This window comes from Neofelis nebulosa, chromosome 2, assembly GCF_028018385.1.
Source record: "Neofelis nebulosa isolate mNeoNeb1 chromosome 2, mNeoNeb1.pri, whole genome shotgun sequence".
Lineage (NCBI taxonomy): Eukaryota > Metazoa > Chordata > Mammalia > Carnivora > Felidae > Neofelis > Neofelis nebulosa.
Window position 1 is genome coordinate 59,281,573 of NC_080783.1, and position 15,596 is coordinate 59,297,168.

The 15,596-nt window shown below is 40.7% G+C and overlaps 1 long non-coding RNA gene across 1 annotated transcript; it reads left to right on the top strand.

Moving 5' to 3' along the window:
- Positions 1-804: 804 nt before the first annotated feature.
- LOC131492976 (uncharacterized) lies at positions 805-12,104 on the top strand. The gene is made up of 2 exons (XR_009252382.1): positions 805-986; positions 11,631-12,104. It is a non-coding gene; the product is annotated as an uncharacterized LOC131492976 (long non-coding RNA).
- The last annotated feature ends 3,492 nt before the right edge of the window (positions 12,105-15,596 follow it).

Here is a 15,596-nt window from a genome sequence, read left to right on the forward strand (position 1 = left end):
AGAGAGAGAGAGAGAGAGAGAAAGAGAGAGAAAATCCAAGCAGGCTCCAGTGCTGTCAGCGCGGGGCTCCAGGCGGGGCTCAAACTCATGAGCCATGAGATCATGACCTGAGCTGAGATCAAGAGTCTAATGCTTAACCAACTGAGCCACCCAGGCGCCCCTCTTAAGCTTTTGTTTAGATGCTACACGACAATTATGCCTCACATTTCATTGGCCAAAACATATCATGTGGTTAAACCTAATGTTAACAGAGTGAGGAAGCATGTACCTCTCCTAGGAGGGGACTGCAAGTCACATGGAGATGCGTAGGATATATAATTCTCTTACAGGAAGTGTGGTGAATAATTAAGAACAATAATGCAATCTTCCAGTTATTAAATGGGATGCATCTGATGAAGAAGTAATTCAACAGACCTGTTCTGATCATTCAAATAAGATGGACTTGATTATTTATGCACTATCCTTGCAAATTTCATCACTACACTTCCAATTTAAGAATTATGAAACCTCTAGGGAAATATGAACCATTGTTCCTAAGTGCATTGGTGTGTTGTGGGTGGAAAGATGGAGGAGAAATGATTCCTTAACAGGACCAATCACTAACTAGTTAACGCCAAAGATAGTGGTGATTCTGTATAACAATAGCGCTCCAAAGCATTTATTCCCGCACAGGTTCTTTTTAAAATGTATGGCAGCCACCACCATTCACAGTTCCTATCACTGTCCCTTAAACTTTGTCCCCTACTCAAAATCTTTTCTCAAGAAGAGCTGTCATTGATTTTTTTTTTTTTTTCCAGTATTCCATTGAGATGCCGCACGGCCTGAAGCTGAATGTCAGTGTATATCCTTCCAGCAATTCTTCTGGCTGCAATCATCCCCACACCTTCGCTTTAGCTCAGCACGTAGGAACCAGTGGTTATCCTGATGTCACGAACATGTGCTGGGCAGGAACTATTTTTGAAGAGTTCTGCTACCATACAGATTTTGTAAGTCTCCATTTGTGATTCAAGAATTTTGATATGATGTTTGATTTTATAGTTCTTTGAAAGAGACTGAGCTCCACCACAATTTAAGGACCTTCATTTTTGTCTGTTGCCTGATTCTACTCTCTTTTCCAGTTTCCATTATGATATGATGGTCTTCCTGATATTACTGTTACGTTTTCTTTATTAGCGCATGTGAGACTTTAACCCCCACTCCCATCCCACTGCCTGTAGAGAGAAAATTCTCTATCATTATTACTGGATGAGATGAGTTAGCTAAGAGATTCTGAGTAATGGACAGACCTGAGAGAGTAGGCAAAGGTGAGATTATTCATTGAGCTTTGAACTTGCCAGTTGTCTTTGCCAGGCACATGAGCGGAAAGTTCAAGGTTTCCAGAAGATGAAAACCAGCCACTGAGTGGATGATCCGACAGAGGCATAAGCTTTGAACTTGAAAATCAGAAATTCGTCTTTCCCCTGGCAGGATGCTGACGTAGATGGAACACGTGCTATGAAGACTAAGATGAATGCAATTGCTGAAGAAGCAAATGTTCCTTAAAAGCCTTCTCAATTCACCAACAAAGGGCTTCAGCAGTCCCAAAAGGGACTGAGAAGGGTCTAGGGTAAAGCCCCATCTTCATCAGTGTGAAAGAGATGACTGGCTGGTCAATATAGGATTCCTCCAACGAGCTTTTAAACCAGAGAGGAAACTCCCCTCCTTCTGCATCTAGGGGATTCGCAAAAGGCAGAATTCAAGAGACAAGGTGGCTGATGGCCCTGGCAAGGGCATTGGGCCCACATCCTGTGATAAAAACCAGCACATGGTTTCTGGAAGAGACGGAGAATTCTGTCAGTTCTGATGTTGGTGCCTGTCCAGATATGTTCAGGCTAGCAGTGTGAGCAGTTTCACCAAGTATGTAAATCAGGCTGGGCAGGAGTACAGCATGGACGTGGGGACTGTGTTCGTCAAAGCCAATCCAGGATTGAAAGCTAGTTGCTTAGATAAGAAATTTGTGCTCTGTCAACTATAAAAAGGTAAAGGGAAATTACATGCCCCTCCCTCCAAGGAGGAGTTGACACTCTGGTTAGATCTCAAAAAACTTCTTAGTTTACAATTACCTGTAGGCAAGGCCATTGTGATTAAAGTCACGCCTTTTCTTTTCTTTTTTTTTTTTAATTTTTTTTTTTTAACGTTTCTTTATTTTTGAGACAGAGAGGCAGGGCATGAACAGGGGAGGGGCAGAGAGAGAGGGAGACACAGAATCGGAAGCAGGCTCCAGGCTCTGAGCCATTAGCCCAGAGCCCGAGGCAGGGCTCGAACTCATGGACCGCAAGATTGTGACCTGAGCTGAAGTCGGACGCTTAACCCACTGAGCCACCCAGGCGCCCCAAAACATGCCTTTTCTTCTCCTTCTTGCTTTCATAAGGTAAGCTGACATGACTCCTGCTCAAAACATTCAGATATTTTGTCCCTTTTTGGTACTTTCTCCTCACTCATGCAGCAGAAGGAACAAAATGAACCGAGGCCTGCCTCCTTGAGAAGCCTGGGTTATCTTTCTTTCCATCCTTTCTCATCAGATGCTTTAGTTCCTGGGCTAAGTCCCTTGCAGAGAGAGTATAGTCTTAAATGGCCCAGGTAAAGCTATATTCTTAAGCAGTTTTGAAAATCTTTCTTGTGCCTTGGAAATTTCTATGAAGAACATGATACACACCACACTGAACCTGTTCATGTCCTAGCTCAGTGTCATTCTATTGGTTAGGCAGAATTCAGCCTCCCACAGGCAACATCAAAGAGAAAAAGAAGCAGGATTTTCAGGGCTACGAAATGTGTTCAGTGGTGTTCAGATTCCAGGTTTACAAACGGTAGGCTTTCATTTGTTATGAGTGTTTGCTCAGGATCATGATGGGATAAGCAATAAACTGGGCAGTGGACTTATAATAAACACATCGGATAATCCGTGCTTTACAGGTGTTTCACATATAAAATTCTTTCATGTGTAAGCCTGGGGAGAAAATGGATGTTCCACAGCCCTTCCTTCCCAGCAGGCCTTTTCTTTTGGAGAATAATGAAAATATATTGTTGCCTGCACATTCCCTATTTCTGCTCTCAGAAAGATTGTATCCAGGTGGCATGTGATTCCAGAAGGTCCATTTGATGATGGGTGAATGCTACAGATTAATTTGGCTAAATTTCTGGAAGTTGTGCCCAACTCTCTTGTCCCTTTTGAAGTGATGCACAGGATGGCAATGTGCTGCTGGCCTTTTGCAGTCGACTTTGTGATAGATGAAAGGACTGGCGTCATGTAAATGACGATAGTGTTCAGACTTCCCATACATGGCTCCCATAAGAACAGATCTGTGTTAGCCAGACAATGATTCATAAGTCGTAGTGGAAACAAAAAAGGGTGAGAAGATTAACAGTACAACATGAAACTCTCTTTCAGACTTTCCGACTCAGTCGTGGGCCATGGTAAGGGAGAGTGTCATTATGGGGAGCTAACGGCTAGAATCACTGGGTGTACTTACATCAGGAATCTCTCACTTTGTGCCAAGATCCATCAGCCAACATGGTAACCCTAGAATTCAGCTGTTCACCAGAAACTGTACTGTTAATTTGATGGCCTTGTCTGTTGGGAGCAGGAAGAGAGACATGTAACATTGAATCGAGAACATTGCTGGGTATTTCAAAGGAAGACCATGAACTGGCATTTGCCACTTTCAGATTCCTTATGTCTGATTTATGACACACTTTAGATCTGAAAATTCTCAAAAAAATAAGTTATGAGTATAATTACTTCAGGTAAACATCTTTGTTCATGTTGCTCAGATCTTCATGATTTGTTTTTTAGTTTAACTGAAATATATTTCAACATTCAATATTATTGTAGCATCATTACACTCAAGGTTCAGAAGTGAAGATTTCTTTTCCTGGGATTTCTTGCTTTGAGTGATGGTTGGGGCTCAATATTATGTAGCTGAGCCACTGACTGTATCAACACTTATAAGTCCACAAATATTTATTGAATATATAGTACTTGAATTGTAGGCTCAAAAGTGAACTAAATAATGATTCCTGTTGCAAAAAAGGTTAAGATCTACATGTCAAAATATCCTGATGAAATGTCAAAAATGTGATGTCCAACACCAAGATGTTTGCAAATTAAACTTTTTTTCCAGAGTGTCATCATTGTGGGATAATATAATTGTAGCTTTCAAATATTGGTTTGTGCTTAGTACCCAATTCTGTTCAATTTTTTCAAGTTTAAACAGTCGCCTCTCTTCAACGTTTTAAAACCCATGTTATTAATATTAATAGAGTATTTCAGTTCTCATAATACTCTGCTTGATAAAGATACTCGCCAGGCATTTGCATTCCTTTTAAAAAGAAAATTTATAAAGAATTCAGTAAGAAAAATCAAAGAAAAAATCATAAAGTTCATTCTTCTAAAATGTACAATTCAGTGGTTTTTAGTGTATTCATAAGATTGCGCAACAGTCACCACCATATAATTACAGAATATTTTATCACTCAAAAAAGAAACCCTGAACCCATAAGGAGTGATCTTCCATTCCCTTCTGCCCCAGCCCCTGGCAACCACTTATCTACTTTCTGTCTCTATGGATTTGCCTATTCTGGACATTTCATATAAACGAAACCACAGAGTATATAGCCATTTGCATCTGTCTTTTTTCACTAAGTATAATGTTATCGAGGTCTGTGCATATTATAGCATGAATCAGTACTTCATTCCTTTTCTTTTTTTTTTTTTTAAATGTTTATTTATTTTGAGAGAGAGAGAGGAGGGGGGCGGAGAGAAAGAGAGAGAGAATATCCCAAGCAGGCTCTGTGTTGTCATTACAGAGCCCGATGCAGGGCTCCATCCAGCCAAGGGTGAGATCATGACCTGAGCTGATACCAAGAGTCCCGTGCTTAACCCACTGAGCCACGTAGGTACCCCAGTATAGCTTATTTAGAGAAATGTCTATTCAGTTTCTTTGCCCTTTTCTGTCTTGTTTTTTTGTTTTTGTTGTCTTGTTTTGTTTTCTTGCGTTTTTGTTTTTGTTTTTTAATTATTGACCTGTAAGAGTTCTTTATATATTCTGGATACTAGACCCCTATAGATACATGGTTTGCAAATACTTTTTCCTATTCTGTGGACTATCTTCCCTTTCTTGATAGTGTCCTTTAAAGGACAGCAGCTTTTAACTTTTTTTCTGCCATAACTTCATTGCTTCCATTTGGCCCAGGGCTGGGGAGAGGGCTCCAGGTGGTTACAAAGTTGCCTAATAGCTTCAGGCCGAGGCTCAGAGGCAGCAGTGGGATGCCAGAGTGGCCCCTCAAAGGCCACTGGGTCCCGGAGACTCCTAGTGGGGCTTGAAGGAGCTTTTGAAGAGATACTCGCCCAGCCAGCCTGGGGGCGGCCAGCCTGCGCAGGTGAGTCAGGTGGTCGCCCATCTTGATGAGTTTCACCTCTACATCCGGGAGGTAATGCTCCAGGAAGTCACAGAGCCGGGGGTCTGCGTGGGCAGAACCCAGGCATACAGCCCAAGAGGGACGGGGCCAGGTTCTTCTCCCGGACCCTGAGGGCTTCCAGCGCTCCAGGGTTCTACCCCACTCTTCTCAGGACGATTCTGGGTGTGCTGGGAGAGGGCATGGCCATGCGTGGGTTTCTCATGTTCAAGAGGCCCCGGAGCCCTGGCGCTTGTCCTGGCCAACCAGGGAAGCAGTGGCCGACGCCCTTCAGAGCCACAACTCCGTGGGGTCAGATGCCTGCCGGCCGGCCCATTAACAGCAGCCTCCACCTGGATGGAATAATTCTGATGAATCTGGGAGCTCGCGGTGGGTCGGCTGGTCGGCCATGAGGAGCTAGGCCCCCAAAATGGTGTTGGCTGGTCCTGGAGGCAGAGGATGGCTGGAGTATGGTTCTGAAATGAAAAGAGATTGGAGGGTGGTCGCAGGGTGGAGGAAGGGGTATCTCCCGGGTCTGTTATGGCCAGACACTCTGGAAGCAAGACGCAGAGCTGCAGTACCTCCGGGAGCCCTGCCCAGTTTTTAATTTTGATGAAATTTAATTTATGTAATTTTTACTTTGGTTGCTTGTGCCATGTAAGGAACCATTCCCCAATCCAAGGTCATGAAGATTTACCCCTACGTTTTCTATTAACAGTTTCATAGTTTTAGCTCTTGCATTTCCGTCTTTGATCCACTCTTAATTAAATTTTGAATATCTGTGAGATAGGGGGCCAATTTCATTCTTTTGCATGTGGATATCTAATCATTTTCTAGGCAGTTTTGCTTCTATTAAAAAATATGGAGGGGCACCTGAGTGGGTCAGTCAGTTAAGCATTCAACTTCGACTCAGGTCATGATCTCGCAGTTTGTGAGTTCAAGCCCCACATGGGGCTCTGTGCTGACTCTCAGAGCCTGGAGCCTGCTTCAGGTTCTGTCTCCCTCTCTCTTTCTCTCTCTCTCTCTCAAAAATAAATAAACATCATTAAAAAGTTTTTTAAAAATATGGAAAGTGCTGATAAAAGAACTGATATAATTCTAATGAAATACCATATTAACAAAATGAGAACTCAGAATCTCTAATTTCTAGGTTCATGTCCAAATTACACTGGTTTTCGTCTAAGAGAAACTACTAAATCTCTTTTGTTTAACTTTGAAAATCATTTGAGCATCATAGATTTGTATGAAGTCTCTGAAATACCAACTGTCTATAGGTTTTGGTAGTTTCTTAATCTTTATTTATTTTGAGAGAGAGAGTGTGAGCAGGGGAGGAGCTGCGGGGAGGGAGACACAGGATCAGAAGTAGGCTCCAGGCCCTGAGCTGTCAGCACAGAGTCCGATGTGGGGCTCGAACCCACGAACCGTGAGATCATGACCTGAGCTGAAGTCGGACGCTTAACTGAGCCACCCAGGCGTTTCTTGTAGGGCATTTTCAAAGAGCAAACTGTTTGAGCTAACTTTGAGTTCCTCAGTTGGTAACTGGTATTCTGACCATGAAGCAAACAGTTTTTAACCAATAGTGAACTGTATATTTTGTATGTTTTATTTTGGTATTACTTTCCCTCCATATATTTATAGCAATGATTGGATAGGCAATATTTTCAGCTATACCCTCTTATTTCATGGCATTTTCTTGACTTGGCTTTAGTCAATTGTAGCTGTTAAATCTGAATCCTGTTCTTCTGTCACCCATAATGCTCCCTTGCCTGTTTGTAACTAGAAGTATGGAGCTATTTTATTCAGAAGTAGTCAATGAAATGACAAAAGTCTCAAATGAGTAAAATTTGGCTTCATCCACCTAATTTTTTTAATCAGTGCAATTTCCAACTTAGCCTTCCTGGTCAAGGAAATATTGGCTGCCTTTGAACATGTTATAGAAAAAAAAAAAACCCACATATAGCAATGCACCTACATTCCTCAAAGACATTCAGACCTAAGGTTATTCTCCAACCTGGCTGCTGTGGAACTGGCATTCTAACAAGCAGATGCTGTAAGCAAGAATGTGAATTATTAATGCACCAGAGCATTGTCACCAACAGACCACCAAATCTATTTTAAAAATTCTTTTACATACATAGTACAGATTCTGTTCTGGCACTGTATGCTCTAAAAGCTGCAGATACATTTTAGAAAACACTGATGAAGCCATTACTGTTCTGTCCATTTGTTCATAGTATATGTCATTATTCAAGAAATTTAAGAACCATAATGATGGAAAATCACACAGAAAGAAAAGTAAAGGAACATGGACTCTGTCAGAAACAAGGGCTACATTTTTATTCAAGAGGTCCCTAATGATGGAAAATCACAGTGAAAGGCAGAAGCGAAACCAGGATTCCATAAAGGACCTGACACACACCAGTAGTACAAGTAGGAGAACAGTCATAGCAGACGCGTAAAAATAAAGAAAAACAAAATTAACGAGAGACAAGCTGTACTGGGGCTGACGCACAAAACAGCAACAAATCACAGTGAATTCTGAAGATTAATTTCAAAGAATCTTCTGAAATAAGCAAGGAGACAGACAGCATCAATATTAATGAAGCTGAAATGGAACTCCAAAAGAGCCACAGCATAAAATGGCACATGAATGTTTTGTTTTTAAATGGATTGTAGATTGGATCACAGGACCATCAGGAAAATGAAGGGACATTCACAAGAACATCATAACAGGGCCAGCTGTGTGATAAGCAATTACAACATCAGTGCTAAAATCTCCAATGTAAAAGAAAAACATCAGTGTTGAAATAAAAGAAAATGTCAACAGTCTGCAGATGAGGTAAAAGAAAGTGAAGAATAGATTTTATTGAGACTCAATAGCCTGCACTATGTCAATATCGAATGTCTTTGACAAAACAGACAATAGGCATTCGAAGAAAGATCAAAATTTGATTCCATCTTGTATTGTGCTCAATTTCCCTTCAGATTGTCAGCTAAAGCAGCCCTAGGATCAGCCCAGTGCTTCCACCGCTTAAACTACTTACTGGTTGTAAACTGGATGCTTTTGGAAGCTGTGCAACTTTGGCCCCTGGAGTTCTGCAAATGTATCTCTTGTGCCTCCCTGTAAATCAAATTTAAATGAATCAATTTTTAATTTTTAAGTGTGTTAATTGTGTAGGCTGCTTAGAGAAGTTTTAGATCCCAAATTTTTATAAAATGAAGGAGTTGTTATTAAAAGGCAAATTATTGGGGCGCCTGGGTGGCTCAGTTGGTTGAGCGTCCGACTTCAGCTCAGGTCACGATCTCATGGTCCGTGAGTTCGAGCCCCGTGTCGGGCTCTGGACTGATGGCTCAGAGCCTGGAGCCTGCTTCCGATTCTGTGTCTCCCTCTCTCTCTGCCCCTCCCCCGTTCATGCTCTGTCTCTCTCTGTCTCAAAAATAAATAAACGTTAAAAAAAAAAAAAAAGGCAAATTATCATACCCCTGTTGCTTTTATGGAGTGCTGACTTCCAGATGGCCAGGTCCAGGGACTGTGTAGCAATGCAGTTATGGAAGTCCACTTGGCCCTTCCATTGCTTATGTGGTTCCACAGAGGAAGAAAATAACACCCACTTCACGCTTTTTGTCTCTTCCTGTAGTTCTACAACATTTGTGATTGCAGGTGGTTGAGTTCTTCTAACCACTAGCTGAGCCAAAGCCTGTTTGCAGACGAAGGAAGAGTATAGGGAGGTTCACTTCCCATCCACAATTAGAAAAGCAAGTCATGTATGGCATGAAACAGCCTCAGTATGGTTGGGTTCTTCACCAGTCTCTTCTCAAAAGATGGGTGGGAATTTATCGGCATTTCTGGGGAACTCAAGTGCTTCCTGAACTACCATAAGGAAATAATATTAGCACTGTAGTAATAGAAATATGTTTAAAGTTTCCTTGGTACTCTTCCCTTGAAGAGCTGGTACTTAATTCCTCTCCCCTTGTTAGAGTATGGAATTAGTGACAAAATATGATAGAAATGATGGGGCCTGATGTTGGAGACTAGGTCATACAAGGCATTGAGGTTTCCTTCTTGCTCGCTCTTGAATAATTCCCTTAGGGGAAAGCAGTGGCAGTCTCATGAGGTAATCACAAGAGACACTCAAGCAATCTAAGGATAAGCCCATTGGCGGAGGAACTGAGCCTCCGAACAGTCAACAGGAGTAATGGAGACCTTTTGTCAAGAACGGTGTGGATGAGCCATCCTCTTGTCCCAGTCAACCTTCAGATGGCTGGAGCCATGGCTGACCTCTGGAATGCAACCTCATGAGAGTCCCTGAGCTGGAATCCATCAGCTAAACTTCTTCTGAATTCTGAACCCACAGAAACTGTGAGATAATAAACGTTTGCTGTTTAATCCACTAAGTTTGGGGATGATTTAGTACGTAGCAATAGCTAATACAAGTCATTGCCATTTATTTGTGGGACTTATGTGCCAGGCTCTGCGCAAAACTTCTTATAAGAGAATGAGCTTCTCCAAAGAGGTCTAAGAAGCTCTGCTTTCAATGCACGTATGAATCAGCCTATTAAAAATGCTATATTCTGTGGCTCATCCCCTGAAATGGGCCATATGAATCTGTATTTTATTTTATTTTATTTTATTTTATTTATTTTTTTTTTTTATAACGTTTTTTATTTTATTTTTGGGACAGAGAGAGACAGAGCATGAACGGGGGAGGGGCAGAGAGAGAGGGAGACACAGAATCGGAAACAGGCTCCAGGCTCCGAGCCATCAGCCCAGAGCCTGACGCGGGGCTCGAACTCACGGACCGCGAGATCGTGACCTGGCTGAAGTCGGACGCTTAACCGACTGCGCCACCCAGGCGCCCCATGAATCTGTATTTTAACTAGCTTCCCAGGTAATTCTGATGCAGTTGGCTAGAGCACACTATTTGAGAAATATTGCTTCAAGCCTTTACCTATTTCCTTCAGAAAATGCATATCTTTTAAATATAACCCTCTGCGCATGTTGTTCCTATAAAAAAAAATTATTGCATTTTTATTTTTTAAAATGCTACCCAAAGACTGTATTGGAGTTTCTGTAAAGAGGAGATAATGCGTCCTGACGAGAGGATGTTTTTGAGACTAACAATTTCCCAAACCAGACTATTTAGAAGGTTGTCTTCTTTGCTTTGGTGAACATACGGGGTAGATAGAATACCTATACTCCCCAGGGAATTTTGGAGTTGCATTTAGGGTAATTCTGTATAGGGTAATTCCTAAACATCTAGGGCTCATTTGGTCACAAGTTTATCTAATTTTTAAGAGGCAAACACAGGAACCATCTCAGAGGAGTAGATAGTTGCCAACATTGTGGATCTGAGGGTCCATAGGCCTTTCCCCAGATAGAAATCTCCTTTACTCTCATAGGATAGGATAGATTCATTCTCTTATCTTAACCATCTCTTTTAAAATATAAATACTTAAAAAAAGAAAAGAAAAGAAAATGTAAATAATTTTGGGACAATAATGTTCTTTTTTATTAAAAAAAAAATTTGTTGCGCCTGGGTGGCTCAGTCAGTTGAGCATCCGACTTCAGCTCAGGTCACGATCTCGCGGTGAGTTCGAGCCCCACGTCAGGTTCTGTGCTGACTGCTCAGAGCCTGGAGCCTGCTTCAGATTCTGTGTCTCCCTCTCTCTCTGCCCCTCTCTGCTCATACTCTTTCTCTCTCCATCTCAAAAATAAGTAAAAACATTAAAAAAAATTTTTTTAATTTTTTAGTGTTTATTTTTGAGACAGGGAGAGACAGAACATGAGTGGGAAGGGGCAGAGAGAGAGACACACACAGAATTCAAAGCAGGGCTTTGACGCAGGGCTTGAACTCACGAACCCATGAGATCAAGACCTGAGCTGAAGTCGGACGCAGACGCTTAACCGACTGAGCCACCCAGGTGCCTTGGGACAATAATATTCTTAACCATCTATCCCTTAAAGAGAGTGAATGCATTAAATCTTTTTTGTTTGTTTGTTTCTGTTAGTTTTAGAAAGGAGTAGGGGAGGGAGAGAAAGAAGGGCTATTTTGTGGAATCTATGATACCTCAGTCATAAGGAGCACTTTTATTAGATGTATTTTTATTTTTTAACTTTAAAATATTTATGTATGTATGTATGTATGTACTTATTTATTTATTTATTTATTATTTATTTATTTATTTATTTAACGTAGGCTTGATACCCAGTGCAGAGCCCAATGTGGGGCTTGGACTCACGACCCTGAGATCAGGACCTAAGCCTGATGTAGGGCTTGAACTCATGAGCCTTGACATCATGACCTGAGTTAAAGCCGGACGCTCAACTGACTGAGCCACCCAGGTAGGCCTAGATGTATTTTTTAAAAAGAAAAAGTACTTCCAATTTTAACTGGAAGATGATATCAATTGTAAGATATATTTTGATTTCTGAGATATTCAAATGTGAAAAATATGCATTTTAGATGACATAAATATAATTTTATGGCCGACAACAGTGCTTATCAACCACTTACCACTGGTAGGGGAGAGTCTAGACAATGACACTATGTCTCATCTTTGTGTTTTAAAATGCTAAATATTATGATAGAAAGTAATATTGAAATTTTAAACTACTAATGTAATTATTGTATTTGTACTTAAAATCACAGCAATAAAAGTGATTCATAACACTTTTTACTTTTCAAGATTTTATTTTTAAGCAATCTCTACACCCAACATGGGGCTTGAACTTACAACTCCAAGATTAAGAGTTGTATGCTATACCGACTGAGCCAGCCAGGTGCTCCACTACTTACTTTTAAAAAATTTTTTTTTTTAACGGTTTTTTTAAATTTATTTTTGAGACAGAGAGAGACAGAGCATGAACGGGGGAGGGGCAGAGAGAGAGGGAGACACAGAATCGGAAGCAGGCTCCAGGCTCTGAGCCATCAGCCCAGAGCCCGATGCGGGGCTCGAACTCACGGACCGCGAGATCGTGACCTGAGCTGAAGTCGGACGCTTAACCGACTGAGCCACCCAGGCGCCCCTCCACTACTTACTTTTTATGATCTTACAACCTAATTGGAAATGACCAAATGATTGCAATGCTTATATACATACGGAATTTTTTTCGTAAAAGGTGAGCTTTTCATTCACTCATTCATGGTCTCTGACAATACAGGGCTCTACAATAGTGCTATCAAGGGTTTGGCAAAGGCTTGGGGTGGATTGTTGGGGAGGAGGGGGAGAAAACAGAATAATCTTGTAGCCTAAAGATATACTTATCATTAATAAGAGGTCTAGAATATGATTCTATCTTTCTTTACTGGGCTCTCCCTACTAAACTTCCTATCCTCCTTCCTTCCTCCGTTACCTCTCACTCTTAGAGAAAGCAGGCACCGTCAGACCAGAATTCCCTCAATGTCCTGGCAACACAGCTAACAACCTACACTACAATAACCTCTATTCCTCCAACTGCAAAGTTGGAGGCATCCCTGCTCCTCTTGCCTAAGGCCAATCCCTCCATCTCTGCCCTAGACTTTACTTTTTTTGATTTCTCAGAGAACTGAAACTGTTACTGCTTTTTCCTGTCCTTAATTTTAACCAATCTATCTCTACTGGCTCCTTCCCATCCATCTTTAAGCATCCTCAAGTGTGTCTCATTTTCAAAGTTCTTTGAAATAAATAGAAAGCAGTGAGTACAAATAAATTGAGTGAAATTATAAAACCCAAGCAGATCTTAGATGAAAGATCCTGACTCCTCAACTGCAGAAAGCATCTTCCCAGAGAGCCTCTGTGCCCCATATGCTAACTATTCATTCCTTCAAAACAAATATTTGTTAAGCACCTTCTAGAATTGTGGTGGAAAGCTGGAAATGTTTTCATTCACCAGAAAAATAGAACTTGGCTCCATAATTCCAACTGGAATATATATTTTTCATGAGCTTCCTAATTAGAAAGTTAGAGAGAAGCATGTTTTCTTTGTAGTTGGGAAGGAGTAACCATAAGTAAGGACTGAAATGCTTAGCCATTTGGATGAAACCTTTCCGCCAAGACTACTTGTTCTACTCCTGGTCAATAAGAAACAGAACTCGAAGTATGGTAACTTTTACAGATTCTTGACATTGAAACGTTTCATTTTTTAAAAAAAATTTTAATGTTTATTTATTTCTGAGAGAGAGAGTGAGAGCGCATGAGTGGGGGAGGGGCAGAGAGAGAGGGAGACACTCTGAGCTGTCAGCACAGAGCTTGACGTGGGACTCAAACCCACGAACTGTGAGAACATGACCTGAGGTGCAGTTGGACGCTTAACCAACTGAGCCACCCAGGCGCCCTGGCGTTGAAACATTTCTATACTCAAAACGCCAGCCATATTCTATTATGCTGAAATATTTTACAAAGATGAATTAATGCAATTTAAAGACCCAGTTTCTTAAAAGAAAATTACAATAGCATCAAAAATATAAAATACTTTTCGGACTAAAGGCATGCAAGAAGTGTATACTAAAAACTATATAACGTTGCTGAGGGAGGTTAAAGAAGACCTAAATAAAAGGAAAACTATACTTTGTTCATAGGGTTGGAGACTAAATATTGTTAAGACGTAAATTCTCCCCAAATTGATCTATACATTCAATGCAACCCCAATAAAAACTCAGCAGGCCATTTTATAGAAATCGACAGACTGGTTTGAAAATTCAAAAGGAAATGCAGAGGACCTAGCATAGTCAAAACAAGTGAATGAGAAGAACAAAGCTGGAGGACAAACTCTGATTTCAAGACTTGGTAAAGCTTCAGTAACCAAGACAGTGAAGTGTAATGGCACAAAGACAAACAGATCAATGAAATAGAATACAGAGGGGCGCCTGGGTGGCTCAGTTGGTTAGGCGGCCGACTTCGGCTCAGGTCATGATCTCACGGTCCGTGAGTTCGAGCCCCGTGTCAGGCTCTGTGCTGACAGCTCAGAGCCTGGAGCCTGTTTCAGATTCTGTGTCTCCCTCTCTCTGACCCTCCCCCGTTCATGCTCTGTCTCTCTCTGTCTCAAAAATAAATAAACATTAAAAAAAAAAAAAGAAATAGAATACAGAGTCTAGAAATAGGCCACATGATTTTTTTGGAAAAGGTGTATAGGCAGTCCAGTGGAAAAAGGATAATCTTTCTAGCAAATGTTGCTGGAATGTTTGGATATGCAAACATGTAAAACAATGAATGGATATATACATACATCAAAACTTGTCAAATTGTACATTTTAAATATATATGATTTATTGTATGTCCTATATGCCTCAATATAGCTGTTTAAAAAACATTATTTATTTCTGAAAATCCAGGGTGATTTTTTTGATGATGTCAGAAGTCTTTTAAATTGGAATTGGAATGACATTTGGGTTAGGATCTCCTATAGATAGATAAACACAGTAAGAGTTCATACCAGCCTAAGTCCAGATGCTATCATTAGATCATCTTCTTTTGGACTTAAAGAATTTCTTATTGGGATGCCTAGCTGGCTCAGTTAGAAGATCTTAGGGTTGTAGGTTCAAGCCCCACATTGGGTGTGGAGCCTACTTTAAAAAAAAAAGATATTAAAAAATAACGTTCTTATTGTGTTGGATTAGAGTTAGTGACCAGAACCAATTGTCATTTTTGCTGAACGTTAAAAGAACAGAATTTTAACTTTCAAAGGAGAAAAGTAATTCTCCAAAATAAATTAAAATTTTAGAGTGATATAATTCATTCAAATTTTTTTCTATCATCCTTGATAATCTCAGTTGTTGCTATTATATTAGGCAGAAAATCCTATTGCATTTAGCGGCTCATCATGCTAAGGAAGTTAAATGACTCCTAGAATCCCCCAGAGTAAAATTCTAAGCGTAACAGTTTAGCTTTTCATATACTCTGACAGCATCCCAGCTATTAGAATAACAACTGAGCTTGCTTTAGTGGTGAAGAGGTTTGTCATTCCAAAGACCTGGGTTACATATCCATTGAATGTACTTGATGCTACTGAAGTATACTCTTCAAAATGGTTAAAATGGTAAATTTTATGTTGTGCAGATTCTACCACGGTAAAAATAAATGTTTTTGGAAAGGTCTGGGCTGAGAACCGGTTCTGTCACTTCAAACTTCTGAGATCTTGGGCTATATGGGAGACACAAGTTCCTCATACGCAAAGAGGAGTAATA